The sequence below is a fragment of the Chelonia mydas genome, chromosome 1 (genome assembly GCF_015237465.2).
Source record: "Chelonia mydas isolate rCheMyd1 chromosome 1, rCheMyd1.pri.v2, whole genome shotgun sequence".
NCBI classification, from domain to species: domain Eukaryota; kingdom Metazoa; phylum Chordata; order Testudines; family Cheloniidae; genus Chelonia; species Chelonia mydas.
The window spans coordinates 97,029,786-97,046,526 of NC_057849.1; the positions used below are offsets into that span (position 1 = coordinate 97,029,786).

Below are 16,741 nucleotides of genomic sequence, written 5' to 3' on the forward strand. Positions count from 1 at the left end.
CCTGCCTCCCTTAAAAAGTGCTTTCCTTGCAGGCAGGGGATGGCTTGGAAACCTGCTTTGTTACCCGCCCCAGCCCTTCCATTCACACCGCCTCTCCCGTGTTACCGGCTCTTTGTTACCGCGCCCCGGAGTTAATCCCCATTTAACCCCTTCTCTGCTACCTCCTTCTCCAGGGCTGGGGCGGGAGGGGCACAGAGCCAGCGCGGGCACGGAGCCGGGAGCCTTCCCCACCCCCTTGGATGCCCGGGGAGGGCTGAGAGGAGACGGACACTTCGGACCCTAGAGCGCCCAGCTGCTCAGGAACCAGCCCGCCAACAACGGGCAGGCGCCGCTGCCCCCTGGGGCGGCAAGAGGCAAGTGGCCTCCCCCTGCCGCCGGGCGGCACGAGTCCCCCTCGCCGGGCGCTGAGGGCCCCGGGCTGCGGCGCCAGGGGCGGAGAGGAGCGGCCGTGGCAGGCAGGGCGCGCTGCTGAACGCTGGGGGGGGCTCTCGGCCGCCGCCGCCGCCGCCTCCTCCCTCTCTCCACGTCCCCCTCCGGGAGGGGGCAGGTGTAGGGGAGGGGCGGCGGCAGCAGCAGCGAGCGGCGTCCAGTTCCCGCTCCCCCGGTCTGCAGGAGGCAGCGGGGCTCCGGTCCCTCCCTCTCCCCCGCGCCCAGCCGCCGCCGCCCTCTCAGCGCCGAGCCAGCCAGGCGGACATGGCGCCCCTGCTCCAGCTGCCCCACTGCTGCCCCGCCGCCGCCTCCCCCCCGCGGAGCCTTTAATGGCTCGGACCTCCGGCGGCCGAGCCCGACTCCTCCTGCGCCAGCCAGAGAGAGCCTAGCGAGCGGGAGCCGAGCAGCCCCAGTGCCGCGCACGGTGAGAGCCGCCCGGGGAACAATGGGCTGCTGGGGGTGGGGGGGAGCGACTGCACCGAGCGGCCCCGGCGGCGGGCGGGCTGCGCCCCTGCGGGTGTGAGGACCGACCGTAGCCCGGTGGGTGGAAAGAGTCTCCTCGCCCCAGCCGGTGCCTGCAGCGGGGCGCTGGCCGCGCAGGAGAGACGCAGCCCCTACGATCCGTGGGGGGCCCCGCCGGCGCACAGTTGCTCAGCGCCGGGCTGCGGCTGGAGCAGAAGTTGGTGCCTTTTGGTTGCTCCCCGCTGCGCGGGAAGTTGCTCGTGGGAGGAGGGGGCGGCCGCCCGGGGCTCTGCGTGGCGGCCACCCCCCGTGGCTGCAGCCCCTGGAGGCGGGGGCCCTTTGGAGACCCCGCCCCTTGCCCCGGAGCGGGTGCAGAGCTGCTGCTAGCCTGGCGGGATGTGCTCGGGGGTCGGGCTGAGCTGGGGGTGGGACCGACGGGGCAGAGCCGCGCTCACGTAGACAATTGACCGCGAGAGGGGCGCGTGCAGAGCCCCGGTCCGGGAGCAGCGCGACCCGGGTAGGGAGGCTCCGTTGGGGAGTAAGGCGCTTTGGTGTCTTTATTGAAAGGCCTTCCCACCCCCTTCCCAAATCCTCGGTGTGATAGGCGTCACCGCCTGTCATGCATCTGCACATCCAGCCATTGATGGCCATGCCTGGGACTGGGGTGTGCGTGTGTGTGTTAAAGCAGGCTTGACATTCACCCAGTATCTAGTGTAGTGTGTTCACCCTCCGGTTCCCCTCTCCCATATGTCTTCTTGAGCAAACGCATAACAGAAGTGCAGGTAGTCTCATCGTATGGTAAAAGGCAAAATGGTCACCTGCAGATAGCACTAAAATATGTGGTGACTTCAGTGGCCTCCTTTCCCACTAGCTCTGGGGAATATATATTTATAGCCAGAAGTTCTGCCAGTTTCAAAATTAGAGATGAAGTTTATTGTTCTGCACTGTTTCTGAACAATGTTAATAGTGCGTTAACTGTCCAAGGAAGGTTTAAGTAAAAGGAGCTCATTTCCATATGAGCAGCGTTTAGTTTCTTATGTTAATAAAAAATTTAGGTTCTTCAAACTGTAATTTGTGGGCAATAGGGTTTAATTTTTATGATTGTTTTAAAAACAACAACAAAACAAACTCTTAGGAGCTCTGTAGTACTTGGCTGTTTTATTACTGAAATAAAATAAATGGAATGTTTAGTGTTTTTCAGTTATGGTCTCTTTACAGACTTGCCTTCAAGTAGATTAGTCCCTAGAGGATGAAAAGATAACTGTTTAGGGAACAGTATCACTCAGCTGTTACATTATTATTTTTATCTCTTAGGTATGCAGAGTTTTTCTCCTTGTATTGCTTCCAATTTATTTTTACAGGAAGCAGTTGATATTGGAGTTAATCCAACCAAAATACAATTCTTAGACTACATCTTTGAAAAAAAAAACCCCTCAAAAATATGTTTTAGTAAATCTGTTGTCTGTTTTAATGAAGCTTTCTTCAACATTTCAGTATCCAGATGAGGTGTGGAGGATACTTTGTTTTATAATTGGTCAGATTATACAGCATATGCTCAGCTGTGGGCTACATTGGCCATATGACAGAATCTTGAAGTCCTCACCCAAATTGAACCAAGGTAAAGCAGGTTAGTTGTTTGCGCTGACCAAGCTAGAGCATTGCATGCTGGGGTTCGTGGTTTCTGTGGACTGAACCTCATTTCAAGATGTGGGTATCTGGGGACCAGGCTGTTAGTTAACCTCACTTTCTTCTGTCCCCTTATCAAATAGCAATCTCTTCTCTTGTTCTGAATGAGACCTACTTTACCTATACTCTGTTACTATCTTGTTTAATATTTTTGCCTTGTGTTTATGAATTAAATTCTCAATTATACCTTTACTGCAGGATCAGATAGGAGAATTGCATGATGGGATGTGGAAAATAGCTTTTTTTTAAAAGGTTCTTTTGATAAGTAGCAAAAGGTTCAGTGGAAGTTATTAAAGAACATGTTAAAAGTACATGATTAATGTCCTAGGAGAGACAGACTGTATCTGAAAGTTTCAGCACTCTGTCCAAATATCTTTTTAGCTCCTGTCTTTCACATTTAAGTTTAGGTCAATTGACAGAAATAAGAGACTTTTATTATCTAGTATTGTTACAAGTAACACCGAGTATTATTATAATGGAAGGATAGTGACCCACATAAACAACAGGAGTATGTGACTTTAAAACCACAAAAATTGGTAGGGGAATGAGGGATAGCACTAGAAACTATTTTTAAATGACTTCATTTCAAGTTTAAAATGTCCCTTTTGAAGTTGACATAAAGGTTACACAATGAATAACGTACCTTTGTAAAACCAGCTACTAGTAACCAAGCTCTTATGACAGTTTGTAATTGATAAATGTCCAAAGAATAGCATACCAATTAGAGATGACAGTGAACAAGATTTTTTCCTTAATGCAATAGTAGGTTCACAAAGATATTAATATCACAGTTTTAGTGTACCAAGTAAAATTTCCTCCCAACCCTGATGTTAGGTCAGATTAATTTTACTTTACAAATAAAATCATTCTTTCATTTTGGAAATCAAGACAGTTAGCAATTCTATATTATCTTGGGCCTGGCATTCTCCAAACACAAATCTTAAGATCAGAAATAAGTTTTGGTAATATGGTAGATTTAGTTCACTGAAAGGTCAAGGTTTATAGTTTTAAGGGTTTGTGGGTGTTTACTAGATTCTGACATTTAAAGTTTGACTATTGAATTAAGGTTGGGCTGAAGGAGAAGTTTACTTTGCTGGTAGTGAAGAAGCCATTGAGGGACTAATTACCGGTGCTTATAAAGGTCATCAGGCTCAGTCAGCTTTAAATTTGTGCAAAATGTCATTGTTTGGCCCATGGAAATGCAGATGAATTAGTCAGTTAGGTCAGTCCCTTCATTTAATGTGTATGGGGGCAAGGGTCCACTGCATATGGGAATTTTGACCTTGGCTGTAATAAAGTCAAGCTGGTTAAAAGCATAGGTGCTGGAACAAATTTTATAGTGGGGGTGCTGAAAGTGATTGAACAAAACTGTAAACCCTGTCTATAATGGAAACCACTTCAAACCATGGGGTTCTGCTGCACCCCCAGCATCCCTAGTTCCAGCATCTATGATTAAAGGTTATGAAAATGAAAACATGATATGCTTGTTTAGGGAATTTAGGAAGTAAAGTTTAAAACTAAGCATTGTCTGAAACCAGAAATGAAAAGTTGTTTTAATCTTTTAGCCTGAGAAAAGGGCTTTGGGAAGAGAAAAACATCTGTCTTGTGTGATAGCTAGCTAAATAAAGTTAAAGGGCTTGATTTTTCAGAGGTGCTGCCTCTGCTTTTATTGCCTTCATTTGGAGTTGTGGTTGCTCAAACTTTTGAAAACGAGTGTCAGTGAATCCTATAAAATAAAATCAGTGTTGTCTATAGATAACTATGATATGTAGAATGGAATGAACCAAATGAAAATCCTTGAGTTTTGAAATCTAAAACAAATGTATATTTTGGATAGATTTTTGCAGAGTTTGTATTTTCTGATTTATTATATCACTGGTCTTGAGGAATAGTTGCAAGTGAAATGGTGATTATTTAGTACAACTATACAAAAATGGGCAGAAACTTTAATGATGAGTTCCTTCTCATTTTTCCTCTGCATATTCTGTTGACTTTGTTTTGAGGCCAAAATAAATGTGTGGAGGCACGCTGAAATTACTGTAATGAAAGAGCACTAAGAGCGAAGACAATGCCCAAGTCTCTCATGTCTTGCTTTGCTTTTTGAATTGCCCTTTCAGGCTCATGCTCTCACTGGCTGATAACATAGAAGTAAAAAGGAAATGTTGCACAATCCATGTTGAGCTTTTTCAGAATGAACAGATAGTTTGTAATAGACTCCCAATAATAATTCTTCAGTCACAAGGTATTACTGTAAAAATCTTGCAGCAGATTTGTCATATGAGCATAGTCATTATCGAATAAGCCTTGTTGGCATTCAGACTGTTTTAATTTGAGATATTCTTCACAATCTAACAGTGCTAGAAATGATACCATGATTTACAAAACCCAGTCTGTGTACTCTGGGAAGTACATGGCCTTTAGTCAAGGGGAAGTCACGGCCTTTAATCAAGGAGTATACATCCTAAATTATGTAGGTGTACCCTGTTCGTTTTGCACAAAGTATAAGTGGAAAAAATATTTGTTTAACAGCATTTTAAAACAGAAAACCAAAAAGATAACATGCTGATAATTAACTTAATTCATCCCAAAACATTATATGGAAAACAAATAATAGCATGAGTTGGTATGTCAGGGTTTCAATGTAAAATTAAATTAATGGAAAATGCTATCTGCTAATGATTTACCTTATTCCATTCTGCGGAGAGTTTGGGATCGCAAACGATGTAAGAAAGAAGAGTGATAAGAATATTGAACAGAATTTTCCATAATGCACTGGTCTCCTTTACACTTTCCTTTTAAACAAAAGGAAAATGTGAAGCCTAGGCTCCAGTTTGTGTCCGTCCCCCCCCGCCCCCCCACACCCAAAAAAAGTTTATGTGGATGTTGTCAAGAGGGGAAAAAACGGAAAAGCTCTGGTTTTAGATGGTTCTTCAGTTTCCTATCCCCTTCTCTCTCATATAGTCGCCTTATATCAGTTTGTGCACTGACTTCTTAACTAATTGTTGGGTAGTGGGATTTGGAAATTGCAAGCATAGACCCCAAACTTGCAAAGTGTAGCATTTTGGTGTACAGATAGTTGTGTTTGGAGCTCCAGTGAAACCAGCAGGCTCTGTTCAGGCACATCAGATTGTCCTCATGTTCCATGATGCAGGGCCTTAGTCGTGGTTCTTTGGTCTTAGTTTGAAGCTTGAAAATAGGATATGTAACTTTGTAATTTTGTGGCCTGAAAATTAATCTTGTGATGTCTACAATAAGTGAATCAATAATATTTATAGTAAATATTTTTAATATATAAATAATACATATTAACATAACCACTGGAATGTATACATGTGTTGCTATAACTTTAATCTTCCTGCATTTCTACAACTCTACAGTTTAATGGCATTCACTTGTGTGTTGTATAACATTTTTATTGTAAATGTTTTAGTGCTGGGGACATCTTCATGTCCTTTGTGAAATGTCTAGTATAATTTTTAATGCTATGAAAAATAAGTAATACTGGAAAACTGAAAAGAACTAGAAAATGAACATAAAAGGGAGGATCTGAAAAATGTTTATCTGCTAAATAATGGAAGGGGAGCATTAAATATCCTATTTCTTGAACCAAGCAGAGGATATCCTGAAAATGCCTCAACAGCAGCTTTAAGAACAAAGGGACAAAGCAGGTGGGCTGCTAGCCTAATGAAAGAGAATAGTCAAGTGATTCCACTATTAAAAAAAAAAAAAAAAAAAAAAAGGCATTGCAAGAGAGCACTACTTGCTGTTCTGCATTTATTAATACATTTGAATTGAGAAATAAGTCACAAGCTGAAAAATACTAAAAGGAATCTATTTGATCAAAACTTAAGAGGTGGTAATGTGGTTATGCAGGAAAGGCTTCAGACCTGTAAGATTTCACTTCCAAATGATTTAGTTTTTCTTTCTAAGAAGAAACTGAATCCAATACTAACAAAGGCTTGCCAGAAGAGGAAGCCCTACCAAAGGCCTTGTTGACATTAAGGAATTTTGCACTCAATGCCATTACAGGGGGGCAAATCCCTAACCTAGACCTTCTGCACTGGTACAGCTTAATCTGGTAATGTACCAAAGTAAGCTGCACAAGACCATTGTGTCCACACTAGGGTTTGTTCTGGTTAAATACAGTGATGTAACTACATCTGTACCAATTTCCTTACTGGAGACAAGGCCAGTGATAGAAGCCAAACTAAGAAAAGACAATGCATTGTATCAGGTTTCAGAGTGGTAGCCGTGTTAGTCTACATCTTTTGCGTAGAGATTGTCCGGTTTGGCCAATGTACATGGCAGAGGGGCATTGCTGGCACATATCACATTGGTAGATGTGCAGGTGAACGAGCCTCTTATGTTGTGGCTGATGTGATTAGGTCCTATGATGGTGTTCCTTGAATAGATATGCGGACAGAGTTGGCAACGGGCTTTGTTGCAAGGATAGGTTCCTGGGTTAGTGGTTCTGTTGTGTGGTATGTGGTTGCTGGTGAGTATTTGCTTCAGGTTGGGGGGCTGTCTGTTAGCGAGGACTGGCCTGTCTCCCAGGATCTGTGAGAGTGCGGGAACGTCCCTCAGGATAGGTTGTAGATCCTTGATGATGCGCTGGAGAGGTTTTAGTTGGGGGCTGAAGGTGACGGCTAGTGGCATTTTGTTACTTTCTTTGTTGGGCCTGTCCTGGGGCAGGTGACTTCTGGGTATTCTTCTGGCTCTGTCAATCTGTTTCTTCACTTCAGCAGGTAGGTATTGTAGTTTTAAGAACGCTTGATAGAGATCTTGTAGGTGTTTGTCTCTGTCTGAGGGATTGACTAATCACCTCAGGCACACCATAAGAGGCTTGTTCACCTGCACATCTACCTATGTGATATATACCATTGTGTGCCAGCAATGCCCCTCTGCCATGTACATTGGCCAAACCGAACAATCTCTATGCAAAAGAATAAATGGACACAAATCAGACGTCAAGAATTATAACATTCAAAAACCAGTCGGAGAACACTTCAACCTCCCTGGTCACTCAATTTCAGACCTAAAAGTCGCAATTCTCCAACAAAAAAACTTCAAAAACAGACTCCAACGAGAAACTGCAGAATTGGAATTAATTTGCAAACTGGACACCATTAAATTAGGCTTGAATAAAGACAGGGAGTGGATGGATCATTACACACAGTAAAAACTATTTCCCCATGCTAATTTTTCCCCTGCTGTTACTCACGTGAACCTTCTTGTCAACTGTTTGAAATGGGCCATCCTGATTATCACTACAAAAGTTTTTTTTCTCCTGCTGATAATAGCCCACCTTAATTGATTAGTTTCCTTAGTTAGTATGGCAACACCCACTTTTTCATGTTCTCTGTGTGTGTATATATATCTATCTATCTACCTGCTGTATTTTCCACTGCATGCATCCGATGAAGTGGGTTTTAGCCTGTAAAAGCTTATGCCCAAATAAATTTGTTAGTACTCCTCATTTTTTAATGCACTGTAATTCCTGCTTTAATTTAGAGAGCATGAATATATACTAAGGCACTAGACAAATTACCCAGGAATGTTTCTGCCTGCAGTGAGGTTCCAGGGGTCAAACAAGTTTTGGAGGAACAACTAGCAGCTGATACTTGATGGTGGTTTTCTGTTTGGAAAAACCAATAAAGCTATTCCAATCTCTGTGAATGCAGAGAAAATATTTGGTGGAGCAGAGTGAGGTTACATCTTACCTAATTGTTTACTAAGGTATGGACTAGCTGTGCATTTCAAACAGTGGATATAAATAGTTTACCAGAATCATCTGGGAGGAGTGTGGGTATGAAAAAGAGGTCAGAATCATTCCTCCCTATTCTGCAAGTGAGGCAAAGATACTTTGTCTTGTTCCTTCAGTTTAGAGCAAAAATGGAGAATTCGGACATGTAACCCCTGGTAAGTGCATGTTACAGGTGCCCTTCTGTGCTGATTCAGCGGGAATATAATATAGTTCATGCTTTTACCCCTGGAGGACCCTGATTCATGACCCCATGTGTCAGCCAAGAGAGCAGCCATCACCTGTTCATGTAAAACACTTGAAACCAAACACACAAGGCTTGATCCAGCTCCCTTTGCTGTTGGGGAAAGTCTCCTGTTGCCTGCAGTGGGAGCTGGATCAGTCCCTAAATTCTAGAATTGCCCTTTCTTCTGCTGTAAAGAGTGAGCTATTTGGGACTACACCTCTCTTTAAAGTAATCCCTAGAAAATTTAATGTCAGGAGACTAGAATAGTGACCAAATGGGAAAAAATAGAACAAGAGTAATTCAAGTGAGCAAAGAAATGGGTGAGATGATTGAACAAACTATTAATGGAAGAAAATATTAGGACTACATTTTCATTCCACTGTCATGTAAAAAAATAGCTGGGAGAGCTGCACACCTCTTGATCTCTAAGCCAGGGACAGTATCTGCAAGAATTTGTCTTGTCTGCTAGGATGTTTTTAGTCTTAGTGTATGACAATTTCTCTTTCAAGTAAACTTGAAGGATATTCAGAGCCATCACAAGAAATTTATATAGTCGAGGAAACAACGCAAATTATATTTCTCTACAGCATGCGCGCGCTCTCTCTCTCTCTCAAAAAAAGTTCCATACACTTAAATACTGTTGATTCTCAGAAATCAGAATTACAGCTTTAAATGTGGGCCATGAAAAAGAAAATTCTGGATAGAAAAAAATCTTTTAGGGAAACTAGTGTGATTTTAAATAAATAAATAGATCCATCCCCCAACAACTATGTGCCAGGCTCACAATACAAGTGAAGGAGACAGTAAATTTTAAAATACGTGATCTGAATACAATTCTTGCTTATTGAGGGAAGTGTGATTTGCCACCGCTAATGCTGGTGAATTGGAGAAGTTGGAGGAAAAAATAGTCAAAAGAATAGTTCTGTCCTTTTAAAGGTAAAATTAAATTTAGCTTAATGAAATTAATACCTGAAGAATTAATTAGAGTTAGTATAATAAAAAGACACTCAGAGGATACTTGAAAATCTATAAGGACTCCCTGTATTTTCCTACAGGAAAATTCCAGGAAGGAATTAAGAGTTTCTACTTTGTGTTTTCCCTTAGTAGAATATAGAATCATAGAAATGTAGGACTGGAAGAGACTTTGGTAGGTCATCTAATCCAGCCTTCTGCAGTGAGGCAGGGCCAAGTATAGCTGAATTAAAGTAAATGTTGTGACAGGTATGGCAACTTTTCTGCAATATCCTGGACAAACCTTAGTGAATTAAATTTAAGTATTTTAGGAGCTTATTGTACTCAAATGCAAATGTTTATAGGTTATTGTGGGATTGTATGTAACTTGTCTAGGAGACATGACTAATGTAAACCTTGGGAAGTGTTATGAGTTTCAAAGGACTATTTGAGACAGTGGGCTGAGATGAGAATGAACTTTTAAAGTGAAGTTGATTTCCCAGGAGATCTCGAGGAACAGGGGTATGCAAATGTGTCTACTCCGGTTATGCAAGAATTCAGCCTTTTGAAGCTTTACCCTGACAGAGGCACCTTTTTTCTGCTGAGGACAGGTTTTTTAAAAAAAAATACTGTATAAAGAAGGGACTCTCAGATTTATGAGTGTTCTTGTTCTGAGCCTAAGGAGTGATGAACTGGTAATCAAAGGAAAATCCCCGGAGTAGGGTTTGAAGGACTGCTCACTGCTCAGAGCCCTTGTTGGGGTTGATCTCTGGTAAGTTTATTAGCACATGTGTAGCTTCGTTAATTGTTCTTAATATATTTGCTCTGTAATGCTTTTACCTTAAGATTCAATGTGCTTTCTGAGAAAGAGCTGGCTGGTAACTTAAATGTGGCAATTTAATTGTTTACTGTCTTAAAGGGGAAAAGTAAAGCAGGCCTGCTTAGGCGCTATGACTTTGCTGGGGAATTCACAGTATAGGCAGCCAGCTATGCAGCCTGGAAATATGCTAGTAAGGAGGAAGGCGCATATCTCTGCCCAAGAGAGGTGATGGCTGAGGAGTTGGGAGCCTAAAGTGGGTGCCCTTGAGGGGGGACTGTAGAGGGGAAATACAGGTGCAGTTGCCTTGAACTATGGTGTGTATCCTAGTTTTATTTTTTAATACTTGCTTTCTTGTGCTGTCCCATGCAATGAAATGATTATCTGGCTCTACTTGGAAATTGTTACAGGTAGGGCTGTCAAGCAATTAAAAAATTAATGGCGATTAATTGTGCTGTTGAACAATAATAGAATACCATTTATTTAAATATTTTTGGATGTTTTCTACATTTTCAAATATATTGATTTTAATTACAATACTGAATACAAAGTGGTACAGTGCTCTGTTAATATATATTTTTGGTTATAAATATTTGCACTGTAAAAAACCAAAAGAAATAGTATTTTTCAATTCCCCCATTACAAGTACTGTAGTGCAATCTTTTTAGCGTAAAAGTTGAACTTACAAATGTAGAATTATGTACAAAAAAACCTGCATTCTAAAATAAAACAATGTAAAACTTCAGAGCCTACAACTCCACTCAGTCCTACTTCTTGTACAGCCAATTGCTCGGACAAATGTTTGTTTACATTTGCAGGAGATAATGCTGCCTGCTTCTTGTTTACAATGTCATCTGAAAGTGACAACTGGCGTTCGCATGGCACTGTTGTAGCCAGCATTGCAAGATATTTACGTGCCAGAGGCGCTAAAGATTCATATGTCCCTTCATGCTTCAACCACCATTCCAGATGACATGCATCCATGCTGACGATGAGTTCTGCTTGATAACAATTCAAAACAGTGCGGACCAATGCATTTGCATTACCATCATCTGAGTCAGATGCCACCAGCAGAAGATTGATTTTCTTTTTTGGTGGTTCGGGTTCTGTAGTTTCTGCATCGGAATGTTGCTCTTTTAAGACTTTTGAAAGCATTCACCACACCTCATCCCCCTCAGATTTAGGAAGGCACTTAAACCTTGGGTCAATCTATCTATCCTTAGAAATCTCCCATTGGTACCTTCTTTGCGTTTTGTCCAATTTGCAGCAAAATTGTTCTTAAAATGAACATGTGCTGGGTCGTCATCCGAGACTCATATAACATGAAATATATGGCAGAATGCAGGTAAAACACAGAGCAGGAGACATGCAATTGTCCCCCAAGGAGTTCAGTCACAAATTTAATTAAAGCATTATTTTTTTTAATGAGCATCATCAGCATGGAAGCATGTCCTCTGGAATGGTGGCGGAAGCATGTCCTCTGAAATGGTGGCAGCATGAAGGGGGGGGGCAATACAAATGTTTAGCATATCAATACCTTGCAATGCTGACTACAAAAGGGCCATATGAACGCCTGTTCTCACTTTCTGGTGACGTAAATAAGAAACGGGCAGCATTATCGCCCATAAATGTAAACAAACTTGTTTGTTTTAGCCGTTGGGTGAACAGGAAGTTGGACTGAGTGGACTTGTAGGCTCTAAAGTTTTACAGTGTGTTGTTTTTGAGTGCAGGTATGTAACAAAAAAAAAAATCTACATTTGTAAGTTGCACTTTCGCAATAAAGAGATTGCACTACAGTACTTGTATGAGGTGAATTGAAAAATACTGTTTCTTTTGTTCATTTTTACAGTGCAAATATTTATAATAAAATAAAGTGAGCACTGTATACTTTGTTTTCTGTGTTGTAATTGAAATCAATATATTTGAAAATGTAGAAAAACATCCAAAAATATTTAATAAATTTCAATTGGGATTCTATTGTTTGACAGTGTGATTAAAACTGAGATGAATCGTGATTAATATTTTTAGTAATGATTAATTTTTGAGTTAATTGCATGAGTTACAGGACACAAAATGCATGAGAGTTTGGTTATATGATACTAACTAGAAAAAAGAAACACTCTCAAGTTCTTCTCCCCCACCCCCCATGTCTTTGGTTTGTGCATGAGAGAAAACATGATGTAGTTATTTATAATTAGTGTGTTTTAACTAATGATCAGATTACATCCAAGTGCAAACACATTTGTTGCTGATCCAAATCCTAGAGTAGCTGTGTTTCTGTAGTAGACTTCAGAGCTAAACTTAATAAGAACCTGTCAGAAAGAAAAGCTAGTTTGGTCACTTTTGAATGAATTTAAGACATGTTTCACAACTCTTTCTTTGGTTTTCCTCCAGTAAAGCATGACCCTTTTTCTGTGAGGTTTAAAGCTTTGAGGGCACAATAATAACTCAGATCAGTTGGAAGTAATTGCAACTAGATCATCAGCACATCAGCATAGATTTTTGTTTAATTTACAGTGTTTATTTAGTCTTTTCATGTTGGGGAAGTTTAATCAAATTCTTCATGCTCTTGAAGACTTGAGAGAGGAATAGCAATAGTTTGGGCTTATTGTTTTGAGGATTATACTTTATTGTATATGTAGTTTTTGGGTTCATGATGGAAACATCTAAGTACTCTGTGGGTCATTCAGAATATTTCCTCTTTAAAAACAGGTCGTGTGCACAAGGGATCACTTTGCAGCCTGTTGCTTTCAGTACTGCTAAACTGTGTTCTGCATCAGTGTACTAATGCATTAGAAGAAAGGAGTTCTATTTTTAAATTAGTCACATAATGAAAGGGATTTGAAATGAATCCTTTGCTGAATGTTAATTCAGTGGAGCTATTTTGTTGGTGACATGTCTGTGGAGTTTTAAAATCTGCAAAATAAACTACGAAGGCTGCTTGTTAATTTTTTTTCACCTGGATTTCTTTAAGCTGTTTTTCTGTTTTAGGTGTACTGAGGACATTACACAGCTCATCCTTTTGGGCTGGATTAATAGTGCCTGATGGCTGTATGTGCCCGAATGGCCGTAATCCTTAACATATAAACCATGTGTGCTGTGGGGGAGCTTCATGCTCCTTTCCCTCGGGAATAAGAATTGACAGTTGCAAATGAAAAACAAAAATGAATTCTTGACCTTTTGAATATTTTGAAACTGTGTGGGGATTACCCAGTATATAATTAGCTTGCAACTAAGGTAACCGGAATCCTTTTGTGTGTTTCTTCACCCTTCCTCCCTCTCCCTACAATTTTGCAGTTTATTTTTTGACTGACTCCCCCACAGCTGACCGTTTTTTGGGGGCTGGGAAGTGGGAAAGGTGTGATATAAGCTAAGGTTCTACTTACAATAAAAATCAAAGCTTACCTGCACATGGTGAGTGCTTTTGTTTATAGTTCTGGGAGGCAGCCATTATACATTCTTAATTTTATGATGCTTGATGAGCAAAGGGAAATCTAACAATGCAGTTCTTATTAAAAAATCTAAACTTCAGAAAATATAATTAATCACCATATCTACATAAGTAAAAGGATTTTTAATTTTTTCTTACTAAAGTAGTGTGTGAGCCAAGAACTATAAAGAACATGAAATGGTTCAGAGCTTGAGAGTCATTAACAGAGATCAGGAGTTCTGTTGATATGACACGTTCTGCCCTCATGAGTTTTCATGTCATTAGAATTATTTGATGTTGCCTAACTTGGTTAGTCATGTTATATGTTTTTCTTTCTTGAAGTACAGTAGAACCTCAGAGTTACAAACACCAGCGTTATGAACTGACCAGTCAAGTACACACCTCGTTTGGAACTGGAAGTATGCAGGCAGCGGCAGAGACCAAAAACAGAAAAACCCTGGAGAAACCAGCATTTTTCTTCCGCATAGTAAAGTTTCAAAGCTGTAATAAGTTAATTTTCAGTTGTAAACTTTTGAAAGAATAACCATGTTTTGTTCAGAGTTACGAACAACCTCCATTCCCGAGGTGTTCCTAACTCTGAGGTACTACTCTGTGTGTGTGTGTGTGTGTGTGTGTGTGTGTGTGTGTGTGTGTGTGTGTGGACACACACACACACAGTAGTACCTCATATATATACACACGTCTACCCCGATATAATGCGGTCCGATATAACGCAAATTTGGATATAAAGCGGTAAAGCAGCGCTCCGGGGAGCAGGGCTGCTTTACCTCATTATATCCGAATTCGTGCTACTGCAAGCGGTTCCTCTGCACCCCCGCCCCTTACTTGCTGCACCCCCTTCCCCCCCCGCCCTAGCTCTCCCTCCTCCCACAAGCACACCACAGCTCCACTTCTCCCCCCTCCCAGGCTTGCCGCGCTAACAGCTGCTTGGCAAGCCTGGGGTGGGGGAGAAGCGGAGCTGCTGCGTGCTTGTGGGAGGAGGCGGAGCAGAGGTGAGCTGGGGCGGGGGGGCTGGAGCAAGTAAGGGCAGAGAGGCGCAGAGGAACTGCTCCCTGCCGAACTGCTCCCTGCCAAACAGCTGATTGGAGGGAGGGAGGTAGAAGTGGAGACGCTGCGGCGCGCTCATGGGAGGAAGCAGAGAAGAGGTGAGCTGGGGTAGGGAGTGGTTCTTCTACCTACCCCGATATAATGCGGTCTCACCTATAAAATGGCAAGATTTTTTTAGTTCCTGAGGACCATGTTATATCGGGGTAGAGGGGTGGGTGAGTGTGTGTGTGTGTGTGTGTGTAATATATGTATTGATTTGGAAACCATCATACATTTTCTTTCTAATGATATTGCGGTCTGTGGCACGTTTCTTCAGTATTTATCCATAGTACCTACTTTTAACTCTTCTTTTTCTTGAAGAGATTAATTTGATGGAAGCAGCTTTCAATTTGTTTACTTTTTGTTGGGTTTTAGTAATTTTATAGCTAAAAGCTTTTGCAATTATAGAAACACGCAGTTGGCTGTCAGTTTGTTTATTTTTAACAAATGTTAACACAGGAAGAACCTAACATTTTGATCCTCCAGCTTTCTCACACCTAAAAGTGGTGAAGGGCTGAAAATCTAGGAGGGTAAATCAAGGGTTTGGATGTCTAGGTAAAATTAAATTCCATTTTTTTAATATAATTTAGATGTTGTGTTTGAGCACCAGGGATCAAGCTGTATGTTTGTCCTATGTGTAATTTAGAAGGATATAAGATAGCAAACTCAATATTGCATAGTAATCTTTTTTTGTTTTGTTGAAGCTTTTTTCTTTTTACTTATTCTGGAGTACCGCGTGGTTAAAAAATCCTGCTGTGAACATCACAGAATTCCAGCTTCAAATTACATATTATATTCCTTGTAGGAAGTATCTTTCAGGATATTACCAAACACTTTTTTGATCATACAGAAGAATTATTCTACCAGATAAGTCTCCTATCTTCCAATAAAGAATTGTTGGTCCCCTTGCCTCCTTCTGTCATTCCCTTTGCATTAAAGGGAACCCTTCTGGACTATTTTTCACAGATATTTGAGGCAATGTGTCCTGTTACTTTAACAGGATCATATTTTAGATATTAATGAGGGTAGCTGGAAGTGTGGAAACTGACAGTTATTTAGGGGATTGCCCTCGCAAGCATATGAAGACTGTTCTGATAGCCAAGGTGAAAGAGACCATATATTGGTCCAACGGCTTGAAAAGCAGTGCAGCAACATATTGTGGAAGGCAAAAGGCATGATGGGGCACTACAGAAGTCATGGCTATCCACTGCAGCTAAAGAAGCCTCCAGTTATAACAGCCTTTGTGCCACTGGGCCAAGCTTCAGCAGCCAAGAGAATGGGATTGTCCCAGTGCAACGACTCTCCCATTTTAATCAACCTCACGCACATGTCATTCATGCACATCTCTCTTCAAAAGTCCTGTGGTGATGCGGGAGTGGCAAAGCGACAGATGAAGATGATTACTGGCAGTCATAGCCACAAGCCTGCACACAGGTGTCCTGGGACATTGGTCGCCCATCCCTGACCCAAGGGCAGCAGGAGAGCTTGGCAACACCCCAAGTGATACAGAAGCCCTTTTTAGGATTGCACTGCTCTCCCTTTGTAAAAGAAGGGGATAGAAAAGGTGCCTCAAATGTTGCCTTCCCAAATTAAATCCTGCCAGTTTACCACGGCTGGCAGATCATCCTCAACGCGGTTGTAAACCAAAGATTGCTGCTTGGAACATCAGGACTATGATGGACAAAAATGATACCTCTCTATTTGAAAGAACAGCTTTCCTTTCAAAAGAGCTAGCTCGGTATGACATTGACATTACAGCACTCAGTGAAACTAGATTGCAGACGAGGCCTTTATTACAGAACTGGCTGGGGGGTTACACCTTCTTTTGGAAGGGAAAAGAACCAAATGAAGATAGAATCCATGGAGTGGGAA

The 16,741-nt window shown here is 41.7% G+C and overlaps 1 protein-coding gene across 8 annotated transcripts in view; it reads left to right on the plus strand.

Annotated features, from left to right (window-relative positions):
- Nucleotides 1–420: 420 nt before the first annotated feature.
- Nucleotides 421–16,741, plus strand: part of FARP1 (FERM, ARH/RhoGEF and pleckstrin domain protein 1) — a 329,042-nt gene continuing 312,721 nt past the window's right edge. For 2 of the 8 annotated variants that reach the window (XM_043534879.1, XM_043534895.1), the window contains exon 1: nt 2,386–2,509. The gene's annotated coding sequence lies outside the window, so the exon portion shown is untranslated. Of the gene's footprint in view, nt 854–905; nt 970–2,385; nt 2,519–16,741 lie in introns of those variants that run through there. The other 6 variants (XM_037896136.2, XM_037896146.2, XM_043534898.1 and 3 more) reach the window with 6 other exon arrangements.